At 33.9% G+C, this 12,858-nt stretch overlaps 1 long non-coding RNA gene across 2 annotated transcripts in view; it reads right to left on the bottom strand.

Moving 5' to 3' along the window:
- Positions 1-12,858, bottom strand: part of LOC121069736 — a 245,677-nt gene that overhangs the window by 13,846 nt on the left and 218,973 nt on the right. The gene's annotated exons all lie outside the window — the stretch shown is intronic.

Raw genomic sequence — 12,858 nt, 5'->3', positions numbered from 1 at the left:
GCTAAGGCTGCTGGACTGAGACCAGAAAAGCACTTCACTATGAATGGAGCTTAAAGTCAGGGTAGTTTGTTAGGCAAACATTTACTTAAAAGCTAGGTTTTCCTACAGATTTCTTGGCTAGATTCAAAGGTATTCAACTCCCACTTAGATATCAAAAAAGATCATATATTTATTAAACTGAGCAGTAATTCTAATAGGAAATTCTCATGAGGAACATTAGCATGTTTGAAAAGGCCAGGTCACTGAAACTAAAGCAGGATTTTAAAAAGTCTGTAAATCTTCAAACCGTGTGACTGTGCACTAGAAAAAAAAAAAAGATTTCGGAAGCGTCCTACAGAAAACAGAGAGAAAAAGATGGGAGATTGCAAATAAATAACATCATAAAAATTTCTTCTTACAAAAGGACCTGTATACATAGGTGGTTCTCTCCAAAAAAAAGAGAGACGGGGGAAAGGAAAGGAAGGAAGGGATAGACCCTTACCTAAATCATAGGACCTTGTGTATATACGTAAATTCAACTTCTTGAAACCATGAAATTGTTTCTAACTCAGAGGTATCTCAAGGGGTTATTTCACTGTAAGTTTTTATAGAATTAACTTTGTTAGGTCAAATAAATATATGAATAGTAATAAATAATTTTATATCTTAATCCGATTTAAGCAACGATAACAAAACATTTCTATTCAGATGTGAGCAAAATTCAATGAGAATACTTTGCTATTTTGTTTTAACAATTTGTACTAAATGCCTGAATAGAAAAGAAAAAAAAGCTCCAGTACTTTTTCAGTCTGTTTATGGTTCAATATTTTCCAACAGCACTGTTTCAGTAGCTTAAAGAAGTAAACCCTGATTACATACACTGTAATATTTAATTCCAAATTATGTCTACTCACAAATGAACCAAAGTTAATAGGTTTACTGTTTCACATGAGCTGAAACAGTGTCAGATCAGTTTTGTTCCTTCTGATTTTTGCCTTTGACTGCAGAATTATTACAAACTGCCTCGAGGCATAACTTTCCTTTTAATAACACGCAGAAAATACAAACCTTCAAGTGTAGTTATTGTTCAGTATTATGTAGTAGAAGAGAAGTAGCAAGCAGTTATTAAATTGTCAGACATTAGAATGCGCACAAATCATAACAAAGGTCAAATTCTCTGCACCAGCCAAAGTTTACAACTTCAGGATAAGTTCCAGGAGACAGAAACATCTGAATGTCATGGACCTTACTGACAGCCATCTGCGTGCATGAACTTGCACGCAAAACAACAATAACAAAGGAAATCAAGAAAGATACGATGTGATCTATGATAATATGCAGTTCCAAACATACCTCACAACGGAAAAGAGAATTAGCGTTGGACCGGGGGGGGGGGGGGGGGGGGGGGGGGGACGGGACAATAGTTCATTTGCCTGATAAGATTAACCAATTAAAACAACTCTTCAGAAAGGGACCTGTTCTTGAAAGGTATTAGAACAGTTTTTACACATATATGAAAGGAAATTGTTATCTGAAACAGAACTTTTGACTGCTATAGACATAAACATCCATATGTCACAACTCTTAATATGTGAAGGAGTTAGTTTCTAAGCAATTCTTTAAGTCAGCCTGAGTAGTTTTGAATAAATTATCACAATTCAAAATAAATAAAACTGACAGAGACTGGCTTAAGGGCAGTGATGGAAACAGGGTTTCCCCTAAGGGAAGTCTAACATACAGTAATGAATTTATGGGCTATGGTCTACACATGCGATGATAGGTACCCAGTTGGCTTATATTACCCCAGAGATAATGATGCACAAACTTTGAACAAAGTGATCTCTCAACAGGGAACAGTTAAAATATGCTTTTAGATTTAGATTTCATTAATCTGAACAAACAAATTCTGTTTATTATTTTCAGTAGACATATAAAATTAATTTCTTAATGCAGGCAGCCACTTATTTATACCTTGCTTATAATCAAGATGTCAAATAATGAATATTCAAGTGTTTTTAGCTCTCTCCACTTCTGTATTTTAAGTTAATAGTAGTACATTGTGCAGTACCTACAAATATCAGTAAAGTACTCTCATGAATATTCGAAATATTTATGACTGTGGGCTACATGTAAAAAATAAATAAAAACAAGTAATTTTCACAGTTTACCCAAATGTATCCACTTATTTCTATGCATGACTTACAGTGTAGACTCTTCCTGTAAAGAAAAATTGCAGCTTACAGAAAAATACAGATACATGCTGGCATGATGACAACGCTGAAGCAGGAAAGACTTAGAAAGTTTAGGGATAATGAAGAAACACTGTTAGCTCACATGGGGTTATTCATATGCTTACCATCAGTGAGTTATATAGGAAAGAAGGGTTTTATTCAACGTCCACTAGTTAATTATCTAAACCCAGCAGTAATTATAATTGGCTAGAAAGGAACTGGATGTTACAGATGATGTAAAATAGAGCCCTCTCCCTGCATCTGAGCAACAAGAAAGGAAAAAAGGACTTAGAGAGAGATTATGCAGGATTTGAACTATTTTGATGATAAACTTCATTAATAAAAGACCTTTTTTGTATGCATTGCCAGATTTCCCCAGCCATCACTATGAGTAGTAAAATGAACCACAATTTTCCTTTAAGGCCTTGCATATTTTTTTTTTTATTATTATTATTTTTTCCAGTTTCTCACTGGTAAAGAAACTGCATGGTAAAGTCATTATGATTCTTTTTTCTAATTTTCTTTGATGAATAATTGTGTGTCTACAACCATATGGAAGAAAAAATTACATATGTGGTTAGACTTTCACTCTCAATAAAGCTGTCAGCCTGCCTCACAAAGGTCACATCACTGATAGAAAACATCAGACAGCAGAGGAAGTCATTGCATACAGTAGTCATCTCATCAAAATAATGACACAAACCACAATATGCCCATTTCATAGCTGTTTTCCATTATTACATGTATTTAAGTTCTGTTGGCCACCAGCCAGTTTTCTTCCTTACTACATTTTCACAGGCATGACTGAGAAAAAGTAAACCTTTATCTCTCTCTAATATTTTCTATTTCTTATCAGGGAGATATTCCTCATGTAAATTGTCGTTTAATCAGGAAAATACCTGTATGAACAGAGTAGATTCTTCCCAAGCCTAGAGAATATACAACTCTTTAGTTTAACGCAGCAGGTCCTACAGCAGTAGGACTACTGAACCCATTCCAAAACACTTAGAAAAACTACAAAAATTGAATATCCCTAGCAACTAGATTTTACCAAATCACGTTCAAAAGAACTACTGTGACTCTTTTACTACAGACCTCAATCATAAGTTTCTCTGTTTTGTGCAAGGTCCATCTTTTTCAGTACCTAAACCCAGAAATCTTACAGATATGAGCAGCGGAAGCTAGACCAAAATTAAAAGCTTTCCAAGCACTATCTTCTCTTGTTATAGTCTAGTAAAATGCAGCTATTGCTGTCTAATCAAGTAAGGATTTCAATATGTTCCAGTGACTGCCCGTGTCCTCTACTGGCAAACAAAAAAACGGTTTTCACATACCCATATTACATTTCCTTATTTAAATATGTACACATCCAAATCCCACAAACAATGCATACTTTGGTATGCAAAGAGATTATTTTCTGCATGAATTATAAGGAAGAATAAGCAAAAAGTTGTCTACATAAAAGTGAACACAACACAGAGTTAAAGAAATCATACATTTTACCTATTCAGTTCTATTTTAATACTACTTTTCATGTACTTAATGAAGGACATTCAAAACTGGGTTATATCTAATTACTGTAACGTTCTGTTACCCTTGGAACTGTCATTTTAAGGTAAGAGCTTGTACAAGAAAACTCCAGGAAAATGGTTTCTCAGTTTAGTAAAACCATCTCTGTTTCTTTTTGCCATGTATGTGACACAAAAGCTTTGCCTCTTAAGCATCTCTGTCAGCATTGGTGAACTTGTGAAAATACAGAGGTTGCAAAGGTTTGATATATCACCCCACTCTTCTAATTTAGGTACAATCTGGTGCACACTTTTCTATCCTTTCTACTGTTTCATCTTTAAATTAGAGTATCTACAGTAGGAGTTCACAAAGAAAGGCTAAAGAGGTAAATACAACTGAAGAAAGGTAATGACAATCTTCACTTAAAAGGGACAGAATATGTACTAGGTAAATAAACAGGGAATTAAGACGGAAGCAAAAATAATAAAGTGCAAATTTAGACTGTACTTCAGACACCTTTTCCCAAACAATGATATATTGAAATGTATAATGGTCTGCTCAGCCTGACTGATAATTTATCATTGCTTTAGTTGTGAGATGAGAGCACAGAAAAATTATATCAAGTGTTTCTGAAAATATTTGTGGTGGCGAAAGGGGGGAGGAAGAAGGTGGGGTATATATATGCTTACACACACACATATATGGAGGAAGAGAGAGTTATATAAGCTCTAAATGGTTAACTGTAATTGCAGTTTTAATTACAAGATATGAAGTCTTAATGCATCTGTCAACTTCAAATAGCTTCAATTTCCAGGCTTCCTGTACGAGTCACCTAGACTGAAAAGCATCAAAGGAAGGTAGTGGGCAAACTGTACCACTTATTTGCCAGAAATTAGTAAATTAATATGAAGATAAAACCTTCCTATGAATAACATGATGCTCATTCTCATTCCCCACATTTTGCATCTGCATCCCTCTCCACCCATCACTTGACTGAAATTCCTTCTCCTGCTTCCTTCTTAGTTTCAACTGTCTTCAGAAAATTCCCTGATCTAACAAATGAAGTACGCATTAAATGAATGTTCATTTGTGCCTCCAAGAAACCGTATGTTTCGTGGAGAAGTTTGAATATGAAAAAGTGACTGACAGTAACAAATCTCTACATAACTTGCGTAAGTATTGACTGCTTATGATATTTTTCTCTGTTGCATGATCTTTAAACAGAAAGTAGCAATTTCCACAACAACCCTTTTCTTTCTTTTTCTTTATCTTTTTCTATTTTAAATTTTCATTGAATGAATCCTAGGCAGTTCAGCAATTTGATAGCATCTGGTTTGTGACTACGCTACTTTGCTGATAACCTAAAATCATATCTCAAGGTAATTTTAGCCCCAGGACAATACAAATGCAGAGACTCCAGACTTTGAACATTCACTTAAAAATGTGAAAAATTGACTCTTGTAGGTGAAAGATGTCAGATTCAGTGGAAGAACAATAAGAAAAATGACAAAGAATTTCCACACAACTGTGACTGTTTACATCACCCAGTGAGAATTAGACAGTGTTCATCTGTCTTTTCTAACACCTTCCTTCACAGGACCAATCTTCCTATCATGAATCATAACCAGCCTAAACTATCCACAGTCTGAAGCATTTAGAGATGTTCACTTTACTGAAGAAGAAAGGGAGCTTTGTTAACAAAAACAAACAAATAACAGCAACAACAACACAAGGAAAAAGCATTTGGAGGCAAGTATTTCAGAAGGCTTTGTAAACATATATGTGAATGCAGTCATTGCTACTACTATGCAAAGGAATGAGAAGAAACTGGAGTCAATTTTTTCAATAGCATCTACTGACAGCGCCACAAAGTAGAGGCAAAAACGTTTCAGAGATGTTAAGAGATATAAAAACATAAAAGGAATTAAATAGGTGAAATACTTGAGGATCCCTTAAAATAACTACACAGCATATGAAATAATAATATAAAACTTAATGTGATCAAATATGTTCTTAGTTTATCACAGTTCTTGCAAAATGTCCAACCATGCATTGGTTGAGCCTATTGTGATAAAGTCTAAATCCATTTCTAATAATTATAAAAATTACAATAACATATCAGACAAGTTTGTATAGTTTTAAAAACAAAAAAAAATCTTAATCTTTTCCATTTAGACAGTTGTATTGGGAAATTTAATTACCATGATATTTAAATACCACTTTATTGTGAAATCAATGATATCTCTCATTCCTGGGAAGTGCATGAAATTTCTTATAAAAAAAGACGGAGAGCAACTCTGTTCAATCAGATAATGACAGGAACAAGAGGGAATGGTTTTAAACTAAAAGAAGGGAGATTTAGTTTGGAGGTTAGGAGGAAATCCTTCACTCAGAGGGTGGTAAGGCACAGGAACATGTCGCCCAGAGAGGTTGTGGGTGCCTCATCCCTGGAGGTGTTCAAGACCAGGTTAGATGAGGCCCTGAGAAACCTGATCTAGTGGGTGGCGTCCTTGCCTATGGCAGCAGGGTTGGAAATAGATGATATCTAAGGTCCCTTCTAACCAGAGCCATCCTATGATTTAATGATTAAAGAAACATTTTCAAAAGTGAAGGTGACATTGACACGTGCATCCTGCTGCAAGGTATCTCAGGTAGTTTTAGAACAGAAAACATTTTGTTCTCCTTCACTTCCAAAAATTGCTGAATATTTAATGTCTTTATTGCTGATCATTTTAACACAGAAGCTGATGAAACCAACACCACCTCACATTTTGCAACAACTGTACCTTGCTTCCCATCTCTCCACATATCAAATTTAACAGTATTACAGCATGGGTGAGTCTTCTATGGGCAGAACAGAAGTGTTTTGGCTATTTCTGGCAACCATTCTCACACACTGTGGTGAGCCACCCCAGATATAAGGTTCTGCTAGAAAAAGCAAAAACCCAGTAGGAATTCCAAGCTAATTTCATTGGCTAAAGATTTTGAATGTTCTCATTTTTCTGTTCAGAGAAACCCAACTTAAAATGATCATTTAATGCATAACCTAGTCTACACATGTTAAAAAATAGTGAAAGTCACTAGATTTCTGCAATAAGATCAAGAAAAGACAAACTTCGTTATTTTAGCCCAAAATACTACTAGTTCCTGTTCTGTTTAATGTACCCTTGTGCAGATTATACAGGGCCTTACTCTTGTGAGTGGCTACACATGCATTCAGCTCCATGTTATTGGGATGAGGTCAATGGTTGGTTAAAAAAGACCCTTTGTGACTTTTTGTGAAGCCAATGTGATAGAATCTGAAATTGCTTCACTGTGTAAAAAGATCAGAATAAGGAAGCTAACAGTATTATTCAGTCTTTGGGTCAACACAGCTCCCGTAAATTGTATTCTCCAAAGATTTCATGTAACATAACAGCATGATATGCCCTGAGGTAGTCTGAGCTGTCATCCTGAACAACTAAAAGATATGACACTGCCTTGTTGTATCGAACTTCACCTGACTCAGTGAAATTTGGGACATATTTTGTATCTGTCATGCATTAGAAGACTAGCATTAGAAACGGTTCAATTCAAAGATTAAAACCAAATAAAGTGTGTGGGTGTGCTGCCAATTGCAAAGTTTTGAAGGATGCAAGTATTAAAATTGCGGCATGTGGCAAATTGGGGCATGTATCATGAGCAACCGTATAAGTCCTTCCAAACTATCATGCAAAAATTCTCTGGAAAGAAATTAAATAAGACCAGGGAAAAAGGATGTTATTTATTTCTCATTAATCTAACAAAGAAACAGGATTAAATTTTAAAACAGTTTAAAGTGTCATACAGCTTTTATGACTCCATACAGACTTTTCCAGTAAGGATTACAGTGTTGTAAAATAAAGTGGGAATGCCACAATAAGAGTGAATACTTTGGACCAGAGTCCATACTTACGTTAACAGGTGCAGGCATTCACAATGGATCTTGTTTTGGTCAGATATAATTAGGTTAGGCTAGAACAGACAGAAGCTGTGTTTAATCATGAGTATAGCATAAAATGTCCCTAAAGCAAAAAGAATTGACTTAGTGACTAATGGCTCTGTTCTGTCAGTCACTAACATGGGTCCAATCAATATTGAGTTACATGATATAATTAGGTTCAGATCAAACTTCTTTCAACATATATTCTGTGTACTGATATTTGATAATAAAAATGTAAATGACCAACATTTACTCTATTCACATATATTGTCCAATTCTTCTGAATATTCGAATTTTGCTAAAGCAATTGCTTTCATAACAGTGTATAGAATGAAATAAAATATCAAATTGAGATTAACATAGATAAATGATTAAAAGGCTTTGCAAGGATGGACTAAAAGATTTTAATGACAGAATATTTGAGTGACATTATTTATGAAAATAATACGAAGCACTGTGTATGCTACTTACAAAATCTGTAGTGTGTAATATGTTTGTTACATACTACAATTTAAAATAATTTATATAAGACTGATAATATATTTATATCAACAAGCAGCAGAAATATCTTTTGTAAATTTAATTTAAAGGTGTTGGATGGCAATCTGCAGATGGATACATGCAGACTAGAAATTAAGAACTGTTAGAGACTCATCTGAGCTAATACATTAAACAAATAAGTTTGCTACTGGGAACAGAGAAAAGTATGGAAAGCCATCTGTGACAATTTAACTGAAATATGAACAGAAATCTAACTTAGGTAAGGAATCCAAGAAGTGTTCAGGACAGATTTAATCCAGAGCAGATGTGATTATTTATTTATTTATTTTAAGGAAAAGTTAAAATGAACTAATTCTTGAAATTAATAACAACAATGTAACAATAGTTTTGTAACGATGTTTTTCTGGACACATCAAAACTATTCTGCCCAGACTGAGGTTTCAAATTGTAAATTGACATCAAAATATGTTGCTTTTTCATAATAAATATACTTACTATATTTTGATTTTTTAAAAATACATACATTGTGCATGTTTATAAATATATGATTATGCTTTGTATATGGAGAAGTAATTCCAAATTTCAAAACAATCCTCAGAAAATTTGAGAAAAAATAATTGAGATGTCAAAATTAACAATATCCAATATTAATACATATGAAAGTAAAGAATAAATTCTAAACATTAACCGGGAGTTATAATTTGAAGTTAAAACTTGGAAATGACTGCTCCAGATTATTTCACTGCATCTCAAATGACTTCGACACCAAACTGTATAAATGATTTATATTAAATAATCGTAGTTTGATAGCAAACTAACTAGTTTTATACCTACGTAGCTCACTTAGAATTGTGACAGTTTTCAATAACAATGTAGTTGAAATTATGCAGTATTAAACCAAAACAATTAGAATTGTTATGCCTTTTCATTTTCCCCCACTGGAATTTCCCCCACTAGAATTGATGGAATCAAGATGAATTGCTAGAATTCGGGCATGATGCCTAATCTCTCTCTCTCTCTCTCTCTATATATATATATATAATTGTAACTGGATCCGTTGGCTGGACTCAAAGATTGAGATAAGGCTTGTCCTAGGAATTGGCTAATTTGGCACAGAATATCTTTCATAAATGTACTTTTAAAAAGCACTAAAAAAAAAAGTAATCATTGTAGAATTTTAGAAATAATAAAAGGAAACAGTGAAGAGGAACACATACATTAATACTAAGCAATAGTTTTAAAGATCTATGTCAAAAAATGTTCCTTACACATTCAGAAAGCTGATTGCACACACACGAATTATTGCTTCTCTTACCTGTGCTCAGCATCTAACTCCAAACTGCAATTTTTAACATGGCACTTTATGCCCATTATAATCACTACCATGGAAGGTTCAGCTGACTTTCTTAGAAGAGTTGGATTAATAAACGCATTTTTGATTTCCACTAGGAACAACGTGAGCTCCATGTTTTAGAGAAACACCTTCCTTTATTTGAAAATTACTCTGAACCACATCATGCGTACCATGGTAGTATCAGACTAGCATTCTTATTGTTATTAGTATTATTAAAAGTGAACTGGCCTTCTGCCCAGTTAAATGGCTCATGCAAACCTTAGCAAAGTAAGCTAGGGCATATTTAAAAGGTTTACAGACAGACATTACTGGTAAAAGACAGATTGACCACTTTAGTTGCTGTCATTCACAACCTGCTGTAATTATGTAAATTATCATTGATTTCCCTTAATGTTAATACTCTAGTCTGAATTGTGACAGCTGATTGCTCTGACTCATGATCAGCATCAGACCAAACAGTAGCAGCTGAAGTGGATGCCACTCCCCTTGGTAGTGCTACAAAATTGTCTTGCACTTTACCATGCAAGACAAACCGTTAAAAAGTACTTCTCTGAAGATCTGCATACACATACTGAAAACAAAAACAGGTATTTGTTGCCAGTTTGAGCATGACAGATACTGTGCAGCTGGGATCTCAGAGCTAGCTCTGTATTACTGTACACTAACTCACCATTCTTTTGACTAAGAGCAACTTTCCACCCCAAAACACTAGATGTACAAAGAAACAAATTCCTCCTGGTATATGACCATTAAATCTTTCTGTGTTCATATAATATAAACAGAAATAAGTTTGTAAACTAGATTCAGATGTTTAACAAACTGTCTCACAAAGGAAAATGCATTTTTAAAAAGCTAGTGAAAAGGAGATAAGAATAATGCAATTTCCAACTCTCTCACAACTTTCACATTGAGAAATGCCCTCTGAGTTCAGCCTCTTCATCTAGTTATCCTACAGGGCCTACATTAATTCCAGACCTACGGCTTACAGACAACAAGGTACTTTTAAAGCGTTAATATTTGTTATTGATGAAAGTGCTTAAAGGAAACTTCATTAGAGATCAATTTATATAATAATAAATTCCTCTTAAAAATCAACAAGAAAAATGGTTGATGATTCAGGTTTTATGACAGAAAATGAAAAAAAAAAAAAAAAGTAAAAACATAATTTTATGAAATATTCAAAAAATGGTTAGACTTCCCCTGAAAAGAAGTCTGCATGAACATCAGGAAAAAATAAATTTTCCAAGGGAGACGTAAATGAAGAGCAGGTACATTGATCCAAGTAAACAGTATCTACTGCACTCCCATTATCCACAGAGCAATTCATCTCATAGCAGAAGTCAATTGAGACGGTCAAGCACAATTTGCACTTGCTAAATTCATGCTGGCTAATTCCAGTGGGAAATATAATACAAAAACAGAATAGTGGAAGCTATAGATTTTGTCAGTGGTTGTGTTAAGTTTATGCGACAGCATTTCATGTGTCGTTTCAATGTCAATGTAGACTTGTCTTCAAGAATGCCTCAAAAAGCTTCAAAGCATTATGACAAACCCTAACAATTGTGATATAATAGAAAATTATAAAACCCAATGAAAAATAGTTCATTAGGTTCAGCCATAAAATAGAGAAAATAATGATTCTTGAAGGTTGCAGAAGTTGCTTCATAGTAAGTTTGAAAATGTGCATTAGATGAAGTTATTAGAAACAAATTAGACAAGAAAGCAAAGCTCTATAATACAGGAATGCCATTCCCTATCCCCTCTGTGTTTAAGTGCTACTATCCATATAAAAAAGAGAATTTTCATACAGATGGATTGTTATTGCATACTAAGAGAATAGAGTTTATCATTTATCAATATCCTAGCTTTAAATTTTAGGAGGTGAAATATATTAACTTTTATGAGGAAGGAATTCATGTCTTTTTTTTTTTTAATGGTAGTAAATCATTTAAATGAGATGAATACTTTTAATGAACTGGACCCATTTTCTAGTACATCTTCTGCTTAGCAATTTTTTTGTTTCAGTAGCTTTAGTGATTGCAGCACAGAGACAATTAAAGAAAAAAAAAAAACAGCATGCTCATAGGCCTGCTATTAAAAAATAAAATTCTACACCAGCTAATGTCATTTTCTTAATGGTTCAGTTACCTCACAGATTTATTCTTAGTTCTCAGGGATATCCTAGATTTCTCTGACTTGGTTATCCCTACAATATTCCTTTGAATTTCCTTTAGTAAAAGAATGATAAAGCCCAGCTGAAAGCTTTAAGTTTTCTAGAAAAGGACACTACGAAACTTTAACATATTTCTCTGAAATCTTTGACTTAACATTTGCAATCCATATTTAGTATTCTAAAACTGACTTGTTGTGAAAAAAAAAAAAAACACTAACATTTAAAGCTAACACTGCTGTCCCTTTTCTGAACCAATTTTTTGTTCTTACTTACATATATATCAATTCACAACAATTGAGCTGTCATTTAATACTTTTATTAATGTATTGCTTTTAAGTCAGTCAATTAGTCTGAAAACCATTTTAATTTTGAATGATTTACTTTTTATTGCCCTATTCTCATCATTGAGAAATGTCCATATTAGTAATAATGAATGTGAAGAGCTATAATAAGTAGGCAAAGCTGAATAAGTATTCTGTATGTTAGCATCTTGTTTTTAAAGGTCAAAAAACGTCTGGCAAACAGAAGATGGGCTTTTATCAAAATATTTACGTTTTTATCATATAAATTATTGAAAAGATTGTGTGTAATTTGATTGACAGAAATGCACATTCTCTTTCAAGTAAATTCTAGCCTGAGTCTCCAAGGAAATGTCTCATACAATAATCAAAGATGTTCTGCTTCATTCTGATTTACTAAGCGATATACAGAAAGAAGTTCTTTACAGCATGACGACCTAGGTTTAAACTTTTCACTCAAACCCAAGCTAAGGGAGTTTGTCTATATCTGCAGCTACTACAGGTCAACAGCACTTCTGGGATATTTTCACCTAATTACTCCACAAACACTGAAGCTCATCTATCAACAGTCCCTTTCAACACTTGCTTTTCTAGGTAGTGTTTCTGGAAAAACACCTTTCCAAACAGTCATTGCACTAGAAGAGGCACTCAGCACATGGCAAAGCATAAACACATTTGGCAAAGATATGACTACAGTTTATACAAGTGTTGGGAACAAGGGTTTTCATAATACAGGTCAAGTAACCTTTGTCAAAAACAGCAAGTCTGGGCAAAAAGATCAAGATGTGCTTTGGCACTGGCACAAGAGAGTTCAGGTGCCCACTCATGTCAGTGTGGCACCTGTTGGTTTA

Source organism: Cygnus olor, chromosome 4 (genome assembly GCF_009769625.2).
Source record: "Cygnus olor isolate bCygOlo1 chromosome 4, bCygOlo1.pri.v2, whole genome shotgun sequence".
NCBI lineage: Eukaryota > Metazoa > Chordata > Aves > Anseriformes > Anatidae > Cygnus > Cygnus olor.
The sequence above is the reverse complement of the archived record's forward strand: the minus strand, read 5'-3'. Positions and strand labels throughout refer to the sequence as shown.